General features: G+C 53.9%; 1 protein-coding gene across 2 annotated transcripts in view; it reads right to left on the bottom strand.

Annotated features, from left to right (window-relative positions):
- The window catches only part of EDAR (ectodysplasin A receptor), a 52,503-nt gene extending 36,748 nt beyond the window's left edge, over positions 1 to 15,755 (bottom strand). For both annotated transcript variants that reach the window (XM_043917965.1, XM_043917964.1), the window contains exon 1: positions 15,558 to 15,755. The gene's annotated coding sequence lies outside the window, so the exon portion shown is untranslated. The remainder of the gene's footprint in view (positions 1 to 15,557) is intronic.
- Positions 15,756 to 16,100: the final 345 nt, after the last annotated feature.

Raw genomic sequence — 16,100 nt, forward strand, 5'->3', positions numbered from 1 at the left:
AGGGAACATCCCCTCTGGATCCCAGGGACCAGCATGGGAGCAAAGCTTCAGTTGGCATCACGGACACACAGGGGTCCCAGGTCACAGCAACTAAGTTTTGGTGGGTCGGGGACTTCACCCCATGTTGGGTGACCCTAAAGCCTGATATTCTGGGTGTTTATAGAAATACCAGTTTTTTAAAGAACACTGAATCCATGATGTGGGAGGGTCTGAAGTACCAGAGCAATGCAGACTCCAGCTCTGGACACAGCAGTGGGCTGAGGGGCTCCCACTCAGTCTGGTGTTCAGGCCACACCACCTCCAAGTGGGACCCTGGGCCTTCAGCTTCCTGCAGGTTAGGGCCTGAGCCCGTGCTCTGCTCAGCATGTGTCTGTAGACCAGCCATCCCAGCATCACCTGTTAGCAGTGTGAACATCCCCAGCCCTGAATCAGAACCTGCCTTTTGATCAAGTTCCCAGGTGACTCAGAGGCGCAGGGACACCCGAGGTGGGATGGACTTGACCCCGGGCACGAAGCCGTTTTCCGGGGCAGGTCCCCAGTGTTAGACTGAGAAAGCGCCATGTGTGTGTGTTCCAAGCTCTGCCTGCCACGTTGTGACATACACTACACACACACACACACACACACACACGGGGGAAGTAAAAACAGCAAGTGAAAGGCAGAAAAGCAGTACTTATCTCCTAATTGTGCAGAAATCTTTCTGGTCGTTTAAACTCTGAAAGTGGCTTCCCTTGTAGCTCACTAGGTAAAGAATCTGCCTGCAGTGCAGGAGACCTCAGTTCAATTCCTGGGTCAGGAAGGTCCCCTGGAGAAGGAAATGGCAACCCACTCCAGTATTCTTGCCTGGAGAATTCCATGGACAGAGGAGCCCGGCAGGCTACAGTCCATGGAGTCCCAAGAGTCAGACACAACTTAGCAACCAAACCACCATCATCACAAACTCTGAAAACCAGGCTTGTAGCATTACGTGTTGCCTTCAACACATTAAAATAAGTTCAGGAAATGCACTTTAATTTGTTAATGGTTCCAGTAAAAGCAGGCTTATTGAACAATAGAAGTTTCATCTTGGGAATAGACTACAAGACTGAACAAATAGGAGTAACAGGTTTGCAATTTCTTTTCTTTCCCTGTGGGAATAACTATTGTTTAATAAAGCAGACTGACTCATCTGTCTCCTCAGACCACAGAGTGTGAGATCCCCCCACCTGCTTGTCCCCCCACCCCCGAGGACGCTCCCCCTGCTACCCCCTCACTCACACCCGGTGCTCATGGCCAGGGTCACTGCTGGGCAGCCAGGAGCCCAGGGCCTGGGCTGTGGCTGACAGGTTCGTGTTCAGCTCTTCTCTTGCCAACTAGAGTCTTCGCTCTTTGTGAAGGCATGCTCCTGTGCTTCTGCAAACTTGGTGTTCAAATCGCATCCCTGGAAGGCATTGTGTCACTGGGAGCTTGTCAGAAATGTGAGAGCTGGACCCACGCAGGCCCACAGTAACAAACGCTGCATTGTAGCCAGATGCCAGGGGACTCACATGTCCATCAAGGTCAAGATTGTGACCCTGGAACAGTAGTCCTCAGTCCTGCCTCATCGCCAGCATCGGGGGACAGTTTCATTTTTAATTTTTAAGAATTTAAAACAGAAATTTATTTTTGGCTGTGCTGGGTCCTCACTGCTGTGGGCTTTTCTCTAGTTGCAGGGAGTGGAGGCTACTCTCTAGTTGCAGTGTGCAGGCTTCGCATTGCGGTAGCTTCTTTTGTTGGGGAGCCTGGGCTGTAGGACACACAGGCTTCAGTAGTTGTGGCACATGGGCTTAGTTGCCCTGTGGCATGTAGATCCTCCTGAATCAGGGCTCAACCTGGGTCTTCCGCATTGGCAGGCAGACTCTTTACCACTGAGTCACCAGGGAAGCCCAGGGGGCAGTTTTTCAGACTGTGGGGTTCCTGGGCTCCATGCCGACCAAGTCAGCCTGGATGTCTTGGTGAGTTCCGGGCACCCCAGCAGGAGGCTGGGAATCCAGGAAGCAGCCAGACACAGAGAGGAACTGGGTGTTTGGTGCATAGATGGGCTGAGGGTCCAGGGTGTGAGGGCTTGGCTGGGCACTCCCTGAGCCCGGCGCTCGGGACTGCGAGGGAGGTGGAGGTTTGGTGTGTGCAGTGGCTGAGTTTGGGGGTCCCCTGTTACCCACTTGGCTGTTTCAGCCACACCCTGGTGAGCCACACACATGGCACCGAGTTCTGTCCTATAGATGCAGACTCACTGACCCAGGTCTTCAGAGGCTCAGGATGTTAAGCAGACAATGACAAGGAAATAAAAACACGAAGGAAGCAGGGCAGGGCAGTGTGGTCCCCACGCCTCTTGCTCGCGCCTTCACCTGTGGTCACCACGCCCTCCCCTCAGCCCTCCTGGCCGGTGTGGGTGCCAGCCTTCAGCCACTGGCCTTCCCAACCCGCCGTGCCAGGGCAGCAGCCCAGCAGGGGGGCCGTGGGCTTGGTTCAGGAACAGGGCATCTGGCCCCGCAGGCCAAGAGTTGCTAAACCAGCATCTGAATGAGGGGGTGGGTTTTCCCCCCTCTGCCATTTCATAACTGTGGCAGAACCAGAGTGAGAACTTGACAAAACTGAAAACAAGTGAATTGATAGCACCTGAATGATCTGCCAATGACTAGTAGCTGATGGCCCTCTAAGAGGGCGAGAAGGGCGACCAGGGAAAAGGTGGGCTCCTGCCAGCTCCACTTGCCCCACCTGTCTATTCTCCCCTTGGCCTTCTTGAATTTCCTTCTAGAGCTAGGCATGACCAGAACACAGCAACCTGCATCCCAGATCTAAGGAGTTTCCTACAAGGGTGCTTCCCAGGTGTTTGTAACGCACTTTCCCTCTTCAGTGCAAACAGGCCATGAGATGCGGGGTGTCCTCCGGGCAGGCTGGGGAGGGTGAGTGCGGCTCAGCCTCCAGGGTCCTCAGGGTCTGAGCCCCAGCAGTAAGCAGGTGCTGCACCATCTGCCCTGCAGGCAGCCGCTCCTTGAAGTACCCAGGATGCGAGGGTGTGTTTGCAGAGGGCCTGTCAGAATCCTCGGCCACACACAGACCCCAAACACCAGCAACTGTCCTCCATGGAGCTGCAAGCTTGGCTGCCCTTCATGCTCATGGTCTGATAGCATCCTACAGGGAGGGGCCTGGGCCCTCAGTCCACCCCACCTGCTCCCACAGAGGCCAGCGGGGAGCCAGGGTGCTGGCGTGCAAAGTGACCATTCAGCTACCCTCTTCCTGGGCTGCAGGGTGACAAGCAACCACTGGTAATCCCCAGGTAATAAGGGAGTAGGTGGGGGCTCACAGTGACATGCGTGGGTACACACCACTCCACACGCGTGTGCTGAATCATGGGGCCCCCGAGCTGGCAGCTGTGACCCTGTTTACAGAGGAAATCAAGGGGGTGAGGAGCCTGCCCAGAGTCCATGTGGGGAGCGGGGGGACACTGGGGTCTTTTCTGACCCCCAGGCCCTCCCATCGCTGCTCGCCGTCCAGGAGTCAGGGAGGCAGCTCAGCTCCCAGAGGTGGGGGTGGAGGGTTGCTTTGCCAATTCCAGGAGGTGGCTCAGGATGGAGGACAGAACTGAGTCTAAAGAAGTGGTTTTCACTAAGACTTCTTACTGTAGAACAGATTCAGACCTCTGGGAAAGCGGCAAACACTGTGCAGAGTTGGGGTGTGTCTCATAGCTCGAGTCCCTTCTGTCGAGACCTTCTGCTAGTAGATGTGTTTGTCTCAGCCGATGAGCCAGTGTTGGCGCCTCATGGTTATTACCAATATCCACGCTTGATCACCTCCCCCTGCTTTTTCCTGTGGTCCCCTAGCTGTCCCAGGAGGCCTCCTGGGAGCTCATCTCATCACATCAGCCCTGGGTGAGCTGCACCCCCGGGAGCTCCAGTTCCTTTATCAGAGGACAGCGTTAGGCTTGGACGGATGGGTCGGGAGGGGCTGGAAGGGGCCGACATGCCCATAGATGACCCAGGGAAGGAGCTCGGCCGGGGCCAGCTGTGCAGTGACGGGGGGAAGTGGACGTTGTCTCTTGTGGGACGGTCCCCACGTTTGCAGGTGGATGAGCCGAGGTGAATGGACATGGCCTGGAGTCCGGCCCAGAGCTCTGCCCAGAGCCTCCCCAAGAGGTCTGGTGGCCTTTCACATCTGAGTCCTTGAAGATCATGCCCTTTCTGATTATTCTTTTTATTAAAGAAAATTATTTCTTTATAGCTGTGCTGGGTCTTTGTTGCTATGCACAGGCTATTCTCTAATTGCGCTGTGTGGGCTTCTCATTGCGGTGGCTTCTCTTGTTGAAGAGCATGGGCTCTAGAGCACAGTCTCAGTAGCTATGGGGCACAGGCTTAGTTGGCCCCCAGCAAGTGGAATCTTCCTGGACCAGGGACCAAACCCATGTCCCCTGCATTGGCAGGCAGGTTCTTAATGACTGGGCCACCCGGGAAGTCCTGACCATTCTTTAAATAGGTGTTACGGTGGGCTCCATGCTTTCTCATGGGAAGACCCTCTCACTAACACGAGATGTCTGAGCTGAGGGCGGCAGGGCCTTCGGTGTTTGTGAAAGGCCAGGAGGCCTCCCTAGGCCAAGAGGGAGGACCATCTTCTCTTGCTCAGCCTCACTCACAGAAGCTAATCACGCTGTCGGCTCTCACTGGATGCAGGCCTCACGCTGCACTGCAGGAGTGAATTCTGATGTAGACAGGGTTTAGGGTGTCATGGACCCACACCCTCAAGGAGCCTGTTTCATCCAAGACTTCCAGCAACTGTCGTCCTGTCACCCCGGGCTGCAGAGCACCGTCCTCCCCTCCTGGGGCGGGGGCGTCTCTGCAGGGCTGCCTGGGGGTCACGACCTCATGTCCAGGGGAGGCCTGCTGGGCTCTGTCTGCTCTGAGAAGAGCTGAGTATCTCCTAGAAACACATTACTGGTTTTCAGGGTACAGATGGATCCAGGCAGGGTTCAAGAAAGCACACCCATCCCAGGTCCAGACACCCCTTATATTTCTGCAGTTCCCAACAGTCACCATCTGACTAAGTGGCCAGGTCTCTCCTGTTTTTGTTGTCTAGTTGCTCAGACATGTCCGACTCTTTGTAACTCCATGGACTGTAGCCCACCAGGCCTCACTGTCCATGGGATTATTCTCCAGGCAAGAATACTGGAGTGGTTGCCATGCCCTCCTCCATGGGATCTTCCTGACCTAAGAACTGAACCCACATCTCCTACAATGGCAGGCGGGTTCTTTACCCCTGAGCCCCCAGGGAGGCCCAGCTCTCTCCTAAGTCTCATTAAATACAAGAAGGTCATTTTAAAAATCACCAAAAGATCAACTGGTGGGTTTTGGGGTCTTTGTAAATCTGCACATTTGTGATATTTTCTTAAAGACTCAGAGTTTCACATTTTGTGCTGAGTAGGCCTCTGAGGGACCCTCATGTGTGGGGAACACGCAGATCCTCCCACAAAAGGTGGAGAGCTTTAGAGAACGAGCATTGCTTGTTTTTAGCAGTGATTTTTATAAATCATTAACTTTGACTAGTAAATATTAAATTAGCTGGTTAGAATCTGAGACGCAGTGAAGCGCGGTCACAGGAAATGGATTTTGAAGCAGTAGGAAGGCCAAGCCAAAGTTCTGGTGCTAGAGGGTTTCAGTGTGGCCTCTTGATGTAAAGCCAGAGAAAAGACAGAAAAAGCCGTCTGGAAGCAGGGGGCATCAGCGAATTTGTTAGCACAGCTGCAGACTGGGTTAAATTAAACCAACCCAACAGGAGAATAATCCACACACAGAGCTGAAGGAAGCAGATAATGTAAACGCAAATGAACACAATTTGAAAGTTTTCCAAAAGGAAACCATTAACCCTTGGGGGTTTTCAGCAGGGGCGGGGGTGTGTGCGGAGCAGACGCTGAATCTCCAGGGGGGCTCAGGTGTCTAGTGTTTCCTGAAGCCTAGAAGTGCCAGCTCCAAAATGATGCCCCATGAGGAGGAAACAGGTTCACTCAAAGCTCCTGGACACTGAGCCATCCAGGCTGTGAAGGCTCCCCCTGCCTGCCACCCCCCTGCCCCCAACTCGTGCATTTGTTCATCTTCCTCCCTGAGAACTAAACTCAACTCCTAGGACAGACAGAACTCTCTGGCTGTTGGCTAAGATATTGTCCAGCCAGGAGACTGAGAGCCAGATTGGCCGCTTGCCTTTGGCCACTGTCTGCCCCCTTCACTGGGGCCACAGGAGGCCGCCCTAGGCCCTAGCTCCACCACCTCCCAGCCTGGTCCCTGCCTCATCCCAAGCTGTTTGGCTGTTGCATTTCCTGCATGTGCATCTTACACACGGCACCCCAGGAACAGAGCGTGTAAGGCAATACCCCGTCCCTGCCCAGGAATTCTGAGGCCAGAGTTGCCCTTTGTCCAAAACACGGGGAGTGAGGAGGGCAGGGGGAGGGAAGGATGGAGAGAGCCCTGGGCGGGTAGGGGTCGGCGGGGGGAGACACGTCAACACTGGGGGATGTCACACAGTGGTCATCAGCACCTGGCCTGATGGGGAGGAGCTGCTGCTCTCACCCTGAGGACCACCGGTCCCTTGAGCAGAGTTTTTGTTTTTTTTTTTTTAAGATTTATTTATTTGCTTTTGGCTGCTCTGGGTCTTCGATGCTGCTCAGGCTTTTCTCTAGTTGTGGCGAGTGGGGCTACTCTTGGTTGTGGTCCTCGGGCTTCTCTTGGTCCAGAGCATCAGCTCTAGGGTGCGCAGGCTTCAGTAACATCAATGCACAGGCTTAGTTGCTCCTCGGCATGTGGGAGCCTCCCTGACCAGGGATTGAACCCGTGTCTCCTGCACTGGAAGGCAGATTCTTTACCACTGAGTCAGCAGGGAAGTCCTGGAGTTTATTTTGACCGTGTTTCCTGACAGCGGGCAGAACTTGGGATGGGATATCGCAGTCCTTGTGCGGGCCCACCGTCAGTGTCTGTCCCCTGCTGCCCCATGTTCTCCATCTGAAGCCCAGCCTGGCTGGCTCCTGGTTGTTCTTTAACCTGAGCTCATTCCATCTTCTCCCCAGCGTGCTTCAGTGATTCCAGACAGATCGGGGTTCTCAGGAGAGTCACATCCAAAACCTCCTCCCTGAGGGCCCAGGAGGAAGCCTCCCTCCGGTGGTGGCAGAGTACCCACCCCACGCCCTGCTGTGACCCCAATCTCCAGACAGACTCTCTGATCACACGACAGGGCTGGGCTCACACTCTGATGGGGACGTTTATGCAGGGTTGTGTGAGCAGGGCTTACACAGGAGTTTTGGGGTCGGAGCTGCCGTTTACACGGACTGTGGCCAGGGAGGGCTTCTGTGATGAGGTGGTGGGTAGCAGAGACCCAAGGGGTGAAGGAGGCACAGACGTCCTGGGTGAGAGCTCGTTGGCGGGAGAGCAGCAGAGGCAGCCCCTGTGGGTCGCGGCGCGGCGGCAGGAGTCTGGAGTGTCACGGTGGGGGCAGCCAGGCACCATGCTCTGTGGGGCTTGCCCACCCTGCTCCGTCCTCCTTGGGGCACCTGTCCCAAGCCACGTGATCTCGGGCTTTGGTGCCCAGCTGGCAGGGGCGGCTGTCCCAGGATCTGGTGCTCAGCCTGTCCAGGGCTTTAGAAATCTCTCCAATTTGCCCCACTCCCAAAACAGTTATGATACAAACTTAAATTTCCATCTAATCTGCAGCTGCCGCCCCCCTCCCTGATCTGCCCTCTAGAGGAGCCGGGGGAGGGGGGACACTGCCAATTGGCAGGATGAGCTCCTGGATGTCACTCACCCCTGAGCCTCTGCCAGGTATCCAAGAAGGAGGGATGGCACCCGATTTCACAGAGTGAATGAGAGGGGAACCCTGGAAGGCAATCAGTGTCCAGTAAAGGCTGCTTCATATCAACATTTTTTGGGCACCTACTACATGCCAAATAGATAGGGAAATAACGGAAACAGTGACAGACTTTATTTTCTTGGGCTCCAAAATCACTGCAAATGATGACTGCATCCATGAAATTAAAAGATGCTTGCTTGCTCCTTGGAAGCAAAGCTATGACCAACCTAGACAGCATATTAAAAAGCAGAGACATTACTTTGCTGACAAAGGTCGGCCTAGTCAAAGCTATGGTTTTTCCAGTAGTCATGTATGAATGTGAGATTTGGACTATAAAGAAAGCTGAGTGCCGAAGAATTGATGCTTTTGAACTGTGGTGTTGAAGAAGACTCTTGAGAGTCTCTTGGACTGCAAGGAGATAAAACCCATTAATCCTGAAGGAAATCAGTCCTTCATATTCATTGGAGGAACTGATGCTGAAGTTCCAATACTTTGGCCACCTGATGCGAAGAAATGACTCATTGGAAAAAACCCTAATGCTGGGAAAGATTGAAGGCAGGAGGAGAAGGGGACGACAGAGGATGAGATGATTTGATGGCATCACTGACTCGATGGACATGAGTTTGAGTAAGCTCCAGGAGTTGGTGATGGATAGGGAAGCCTGGCGTGCTGCCATCCATGGGATCACAAAGAGTCGGACACGACTGAGTGACTGAACTGAACTGCATGCCAGGCACCTGCTCCAGACCAGAGGGAGCCCCCATGTTCAGAGAGGGCATGGCTACAGCCCAGGGTGGGTGGTGGGCCCCACTGTCCAGTCCCAGAGGACTCTGTCCTCTTGTTTGTGTGAGTATCAGGCTGGTTTTCATTTTGTTTTAATGTGTGTATGTGTGTGTTCAGTTGTATCTGACTTTGCAACCCCATGGATTGTAACCTACCAGGCTCCTCTGTCCATGGGATTTCCCAGGCAAGAATACTGGAGTGGGCTACCGTTTCCTTCTCCAGGGGATCTTCCTGACCCCTGGAAGGTGAAGGAACATGGACATGAACAGAGATGGAACATGCATCTCTTGTATCTCCTGCCTTGGCAGGCGAATTCTGCCTCCTGTGCCACCTGGGAAGCTTTGTGTTAATAATTTTATTTTATTTATTTATTTTTGGCTACGTTGGGTCTTCATTGCTGCATAGGCTTTTCTCTCAGTATGGTGAGCAGAGGCTACTCTCCTTGTGGTGCTCAGGCTTCTCATTGTGGTAGCTTCTCTTCTTGCAGAGCACAGGCTCTAGGCACACAGGCTTCAGTGGTTGTGGCATATGGGCCTAGCTGCTCAGTGGCATGTGGGTTCTTCCTGGATCAGGGATCAAACCCGCATCTCCTGCATTGGCCAGCGGATTCTTCACCACTGAGCCACCTGGGAAGCCCCTGTGAGGCTGTTTGTGCTGGTTCATTCTTTTCATCCTATGAGCCATGAGAACAGAAGTCAGGCCTTCTTTTTCTTTTAGATCCTCTTCCAAAACCTTAAGCAAGATTCAGAGCATAAGAAAGCACCCACTGAGGCCCCAAGAAGCGTTCTTCAGGTAACAGGAAGGACGACCCCTGTTGCACTGTCCAGGCTCCTGTTGAGATCCTTTGAGACAGGCGGAAGGATGCTCACTGCAGGAGGCCTGCACCTCCAGAGGCCCTGCTTTGATTAATTGATGCTGCAGGAGGTAAACAGCCAGCTCCTTAGGGAACAAGGACGCGTGTTGGTGTCTCGATTCTGTTGATTCTGTAAACATAAGGAAAGGCCAGCATTCTGCTGTTCTGACTTTTGCAATCATCACAAAATAAATATTTGCCTTCAAAAGCAACAACTGGGAAATCCATCAGGGTAATATTCTCAAGCGCCGCCCCCACATTGCAGACAGTCGTGAAGTCAGAGCCGAGAGCCGCGTGTGGTCTGTTTGGATGATGATTTTTGTGTGGAAACTTGAGGCTGGAGACTGACAGGCAGCAGTTTGACAGAAAGTGTGGTTTCTGGGTTTTAAACACCTGTGTGCTTGCTCAGTCGTGTATGACTCTTTTGCAACCACATGGACTATAGCCCACCAGGTTCCTCTATGGGATTTCCCAGGCAAGAATACTGGAGTGGGTTGCCACTTCCTATTCTAGGGGTTCTTCCCGACCCAGGGATTGAACCCACATCTCCTGCATTGGCAAGCAATTCTTTGCCAATTGCGCCTCCTGGGAAGCCCCTTTTAGAGTCCACTTAAAACTGAATGTCCCCAGTCACAGGGACATTCTGCCTTGGTTTCCTCTGACTGTAAAATGAGGAGCAAAATGGCTTAAATGGCTGCTATCAGAGCATCAAGTCATTTGCTCAGACCTTGGAGTCATGGGGACAGGGCTGGGCCTGCCGGAGCCACTAGGGTAGATCAGGTGTCTTTTGTATGTTTGCACATCTTAGGGACGGATCTCTCTCTCCAAATCCCCCTAAAGAATGAGCTGAAATTTAAAGAGGTTCTGCTGAAACTAAAAGACATGGGTTGGACGATTTATCTCCCTAAAGGAGCCCGTCAGCTGAGAACCACACTGTGCGCTGAGACACCACCCTGCCCCCGCCACTGCCCGCTTGGTTCTGCCCTTTATGGAGATGCCAGTTTTCTGCAGAGGACAGAGTGTCTAAACAGCCCTGAAGTGTGCATTCTGAGAGATTTTCTTCATTTTATGGGCAGGAAGTCTTAGGAACAGCCACTCTGAGCCATTATTAAGAACTAAATCTTAAAGAAAATGGACCTTGAGAGTCATGAAGTGCCTTTAAGAAAGTATACTTCAATATTTTTAAAACTTAGGGCTTTTCTGGGACTGATGTGATGTTCGTTAGGTAAGAACACAGGCCTCAAACAAACCATTAAAACCATAAACATCTACAAGGTCAACAAAACCACCCAAACCAATAGATATTTGCATCCATCCGATCCCTCGCCATGGTCTCCGGTACCATCAGAGCACTGGCCGGATGCCAAGTGGACAAGCCCCCCTCCCCGCCCCCCAGCTCATCCTCAGGACCTGTCCGTGAGCTCACACTGCCCCAGGCACCCCAGAGACCCTTCCTCTAGGATGACTTCCTGCCCAATCCATTTCCGTGGTCCTGTTGCTTGGGAGAAAATTTACACCTGCCAGATGCCTGCGTCCACCTGCTGGATGGGCCAAGCAGCCACGTTCTCCTAACTCCTCAAGGGCCAAGTACAATGGACAGAAGCAGCTCTGACTTGCCAGCTGGGTGCTAAACCGATCCTTGACTCAGTTCCCCAACAGCTCCCTGGACGGAGGAGGAGGCTTCCAAACGGACCCATCAGGGCACTGCCCTGTCCACCCAGCTCTCTCTCTCCCCCAGTGCTGGGAAATGTGTCCCCATCTCTGCAGGAGAGACATGGGGAGTGGAGCCGTGAGGGGCTCTGGGCTGACTGTGGGAGCATCTGGTCCAGCTGCCAAGGGTGGAAGGCCATGTATCTGCCTCTACAGGAATGTTAAGTGTTTCCTTCCAGTTTGAAACTTTTAAAAATGTAAGCATGTTTCAAGTTGAGATCTTTAAACATTTTCTCAGAAAGGGCCCCTTTGTCACTGTTAATTTCTAAGAGAGCCGATGTTGGGTTGAAAGCCCAACTGCTCCTATTGCCTGCCTCCAGCCCCACCAGCCCCACCAGGGCCCTCAAAAAGAGGCTACTTGCAGATTGACTCGTGGAGGTGGGTTTCACTGTACTCCCTGGTCTTGCTGTGGGCACTGAGGGTCTCCAAACGACACTGTACCATCTAGTCTGCCTTCCCACTGCCCACAGTGAGGCCCAAACTCCTTGCCATGGCCTCCAGCCCTGCTCCCTCCATCCTCAGTCTCCTCCCAGCTCCTGTTCACCCCTTTTCCCTCAGCTGTAGCCACAGTGCCTGCCTGCTGGGGTGGAGCGTCTCAGGTGCACCCCCAGCTGGCCACCCCTCAGATTGTACTGCTCAGCAGGGCCCTCAGTCTGACGCAGCTCTTCCCTGCCCACGTGTGTGTTTGTTCCTGGTCCAAGGTTTACTGAAGGGTCATTTTTGTGTCTGGGCTGTGGCTCCGCTCTCCTTGCTAGGAGACCAGCATCCCATAGCGGGGTCATTTCCACTACCACCCATGCAGCATCGTGTCTCCAGTCCCAGGGCAGTGCCTGCACCCTAGCAGGTCCTCAGAAAAGATTTGTCAGATGAATAAACGAACATTAAACATACTCGGAGACTGAACAACCACAACAATGAAACACACATTAAATCCGCCATGAAATCCTGCCTTCTCTCTCCTGGGTGCAAAGTTTAAGAACAGTGGAACTGGAAATACGGCATCATGGACATTTTAGTGGGAAAGATTTGGCCCGACAGCTGTCAAACCATGGCCTCTCGGTTTGCGTCTGTAATCTGGATTCGCGTGTCTGTCTTCACGTCCTGAGAAAGTGCTTTATGCCAGGATTAAGGCGCTGTTGGCAGAATTTTCTCCCTATTGTTCTCGGGTGACTACTGTCTTATTTCAGTGTTTGGGCTCACCTTGCATTTGCTATATCCAACTTCTGAAATGTGTCAGCCGTGAAGGATCTAGAAACAGCACAGCTGAGCAGGGCTTCCGAGCAGAGTGGTGGCAGCCCCGCCCATCGGGAGAGGGGCTCCCCACCCGGGCACAACCTCGCCAAGTACAGGGTATGGCCTGCGAGTGACTGGGGACTGGACTCACGGGAGTGGGTCACGGCTGCCCTCTCACGTGAGTGCATCTCCCCACGGAAGGCTCGGCACCACCATCCTGCTGGACCCATCTGCTGGAGACAGAGTTCTCCGAGAACTGTGTACCCAGGACTCCAGGCATTTCTGGGGCCCCTGGCATCTGCCTGTCCCACCCTGGACGACTGGGCACCAGGCTTGAAGGAGCACCATGTCTCCGAACCCAGAGGGGTGGCTCTGCCAATGGGATCTACCCCATGGTGGGATTAGAACTGCCAGCGACCTTTCTCTGACTCAAAATATCCCACCCACCACCCACCGTGGACACTATCACTGAGCGCCCTCCACTCTCGAGGGGCACTGAAGCAGCCTTGGGTGGTGGGATCCCTCACCCACTCTCAGGCCAGGCTCACCCTGCCCCAAGACCCCGGCTGTGCTTCTCCTGAGCTCTGACCTTGTGGGATCACCCACCTGGGGTAACAACTCTGCTCCTGGGACAGACCCTGGAGAGGAGTTCAGTGAAGAGCAGTCTCACTGTTCCTGCTGACAGAGGCCAGGCCTGAACCCCAGGGCCACGTGAACACCTTTGTTGCTAGAATCATCAGACTGAATCACCTGAAATCCCTGTGGTCACCTGTCTGCACTGCAGAGACAGCCGCACCTCATTTCCACCTTGCTTTCCTCTGTCACCAAATCTTTGTGGGGGCAGCTCCCCGAGATAATGCGTGGTGTCAGGGCTGACACGACCCCTGAACTTGAGGTCGGCCTTTCATACCTGGGATGTCGGGGCTGACACGACCCTGAGCCCGAGGGGTGTACCTGGGGTGTCTGGCACCCTCTCAGCTCATCCCCACAGAGGCAGCGGCAGTAGGTCTGGTTTCTGCCGACTTTCCACCTACAAGGCGCGCAGCACGAGCCTGCGCGCCGGGTGCTCCACCCCCATCAGCCACGCTGGGGTCACACCGTCACTAGCCCTGCGGCCGGGCATCCCTTCCCCTCTGGGCCTTGATTCCCTTGTTTGAAAAGCAGAGAAGACAAGCATGAAAGTGTGAAGTGTAGAAACACAGAGCAGAGGCTAAGTGCCCACATGTCCATTATCCCTCGCTTTATTTCAGGCAATAAAATCTGAGATTGAATAAAATTCTAGCCCACGCATGTGAGCGCACGGCGGACAGCATCCTCACCGTGACACAGGGGCTCCACCTTTGTTTCCTAACTGATCTAATGCGCTAAGTGAGCTTAATGCAAGTTAATTAACGATGCTGTTGGCAGGCGGAATTACCTGAGCAGAGCCTCGAACAGCATCAAAGCCAGGAGCCGGCAGGTGTCGGCCGGGACAACTGAGGGAAGCAAGCCCGGGAGGGAAGCTTGGGCGGCGTGCAGGCAGGACCCGGGGGCCAGGAGGGGACCGCCGGCTGAGCACTTCATCACTGGGCCAGCTTCCAACACACCATCCTGTTTACAGCTTCTGTGTTTGAATTTCAGGTTTACCTGAGTCTTTGAAGCTGGGTTTCTGGGCATTTCCTTGAGAATGAACTTCATTTTTTTGCAAACTGCAGAAGTTAGGAAGAAAACTCGTGTGACCTGTCTTTCATCGATGGTCCTTGGGGACCTCAGGAACTTTGATGGGAGGAGGAGACCCCCAGTTAAAAGAGCCGGCGGAGTTTACACCCTGTGATGTGGGGGTCTGTGCATGGCGGAGCTGCATGAGGGGCTGGGGTTACACATTGACACCCAGGGAAGAGGGCGAGGCCCCCTTCAAGTCTGAACTTCACAAATATGAATCTTCCACAAAGCGAATACCGTGTTTACTCTCAGAAACTGGATGGTAATCAGAGAGTGAAGTTCAAACATTTCAGGGAAATTTTATTTACTTTTTTCTCCAAAGACATGTGCTTCCAGGACTGCCCTCCAAATGCGTTGTCATAGGACTGTCCTTCACCGCCTGGCTCACCCTGGGGAGGGCATAGGGGCAGAGAGACCCCAGCTTAGCCAGCCCAGGCAGGGCCTATCCTCTCCCCGGCAACAAGGGACCCAGGGTGTCGTTGGGATGAACGCCCATTCCCCAACTTTGCAGAGTAGCCCTCTCTATGGCAGACCCTGTCAAGATGTAACGTGGAAGGTATTAAGGCTCAGAGATCCCAGAATTGGGCAGGAAATATTTCTGTTATCTGAACTGATTCTTTTTTCTCCTTTGGTTCATCATAGTTTTTCCCTCTTTAATATTTGAATCAGCTGCAGTTTCACCCTTAGTTGCAAAGTGTCTCAGCACAACTTCAGAACCTCAGACAGGACGGGCTGAGCTTCCCCTCTCATCGTGATTACCCCCCGACTCCGTCAAACTCCCCCAATGGATGGAGGAACTTTTGCTCCTCCTCACCCCTGTGGCTTTACCGTCCCTCTCGGACCCTCCCCCCTGTCCCACTGCCCAACACCTCCAGCCTCCTGGGAGAAGCAGGTGCAGTTACGGCGGGAAGATGGGGAATCAGTGACTCTGGGGCAGGAGCCCTAGTTGCCCCCGAGCTGTCAAGGTATCACAGCCAGAGCCACCAGACAAGTGTCTCCACCCAGTCACTCTCTGTCCCCCCACCCACCCCAAGACATGGGGGCCACAACTTTGGCCTTGATTCAGAACCACCCAGGTAGCTCCGAGGACCCTTGGGGTCCCCCGCTGCTGCGCACAGCACACCTCCAGGCTCCAGGAGACTCCAGGGTCTCAGCACTGAGCCCCCAAACCTGCTGAGCACACAGATGCAGCTCCTTCACCAGACACACAGCTAGTAGCAAAATGGGGTGTCTAGTGTTTCCCTGAAAACAAAGGAACACTCTCAGGTCTTAGAACCAGTAGCACAGACGCATAGTAACCGGGAAAGCTTGTTGAAACGCAACCCAAAAATGACACACATTTCAAAAATGCACCCGGGCTGTCCCGGATGGTGACACCTCCATCTCATCCATAGCCCAATCGCTTAGGAAACCACGAGAGAAGGATAAGCCTTACCTGGACCCCACTGGGGGGTCTGTTTCCAATCCCAGCAGAAGATGGTCCTTGAAGAAAGCCAGGCTCCGTCCCGTTGCGGCGCCTGGGCTCACAGATGGCTGCAGGCCGTGTCCAGGGAGCAGGTGCTGGTGGGGCAGGCGGCCACAGAGCTGCCTGGGCTCCGGCCTCTCACTGTCAGCCCACTTCCCTCCGCTCCCAGGACTCTGTGCTCTTCCCTGACTGCCTGTCCCCTCCCGGGGCCTCCCGCATGTGGGCTCACCTGCGCCCTCTAGAGGCTTCTCCCTGCAGCGGCCACCAGGGTTGGGCGGGGGCGGGGGTGGGGGGGACAACTCTGCTCCGGCCCCCTACACCTGCTCTGACTTCTTGCCCAAAGACACCTTTGGAACTATAAAATCACTGACTCCCTTTACTCAGGGGGTGGTGGTCTTGCTTCACTTCAAACAAGCAAAGCCTTTGGGCACAAGAACAGCAGAAAACTAAATTGGCATCAAAATCCTGTTCATCAAAGTGCTCACCCAAGGATCCCCACTGAGATAACCACTG

The sequence above is a fragment of the Cervus elaphus genome, chromosome 11 (assembly GCF_910594005.1).
Source record: "Cervus elaphus chromosome 11, mCerEla1.1, whole genome shotgun sequence".
Classification (NCBI taxonomy): Eukaryota; Metazoa; Chordata; class Mammalia; order Artiodactyla; family Cervidae; genus Cervus; species Cervus elaphus.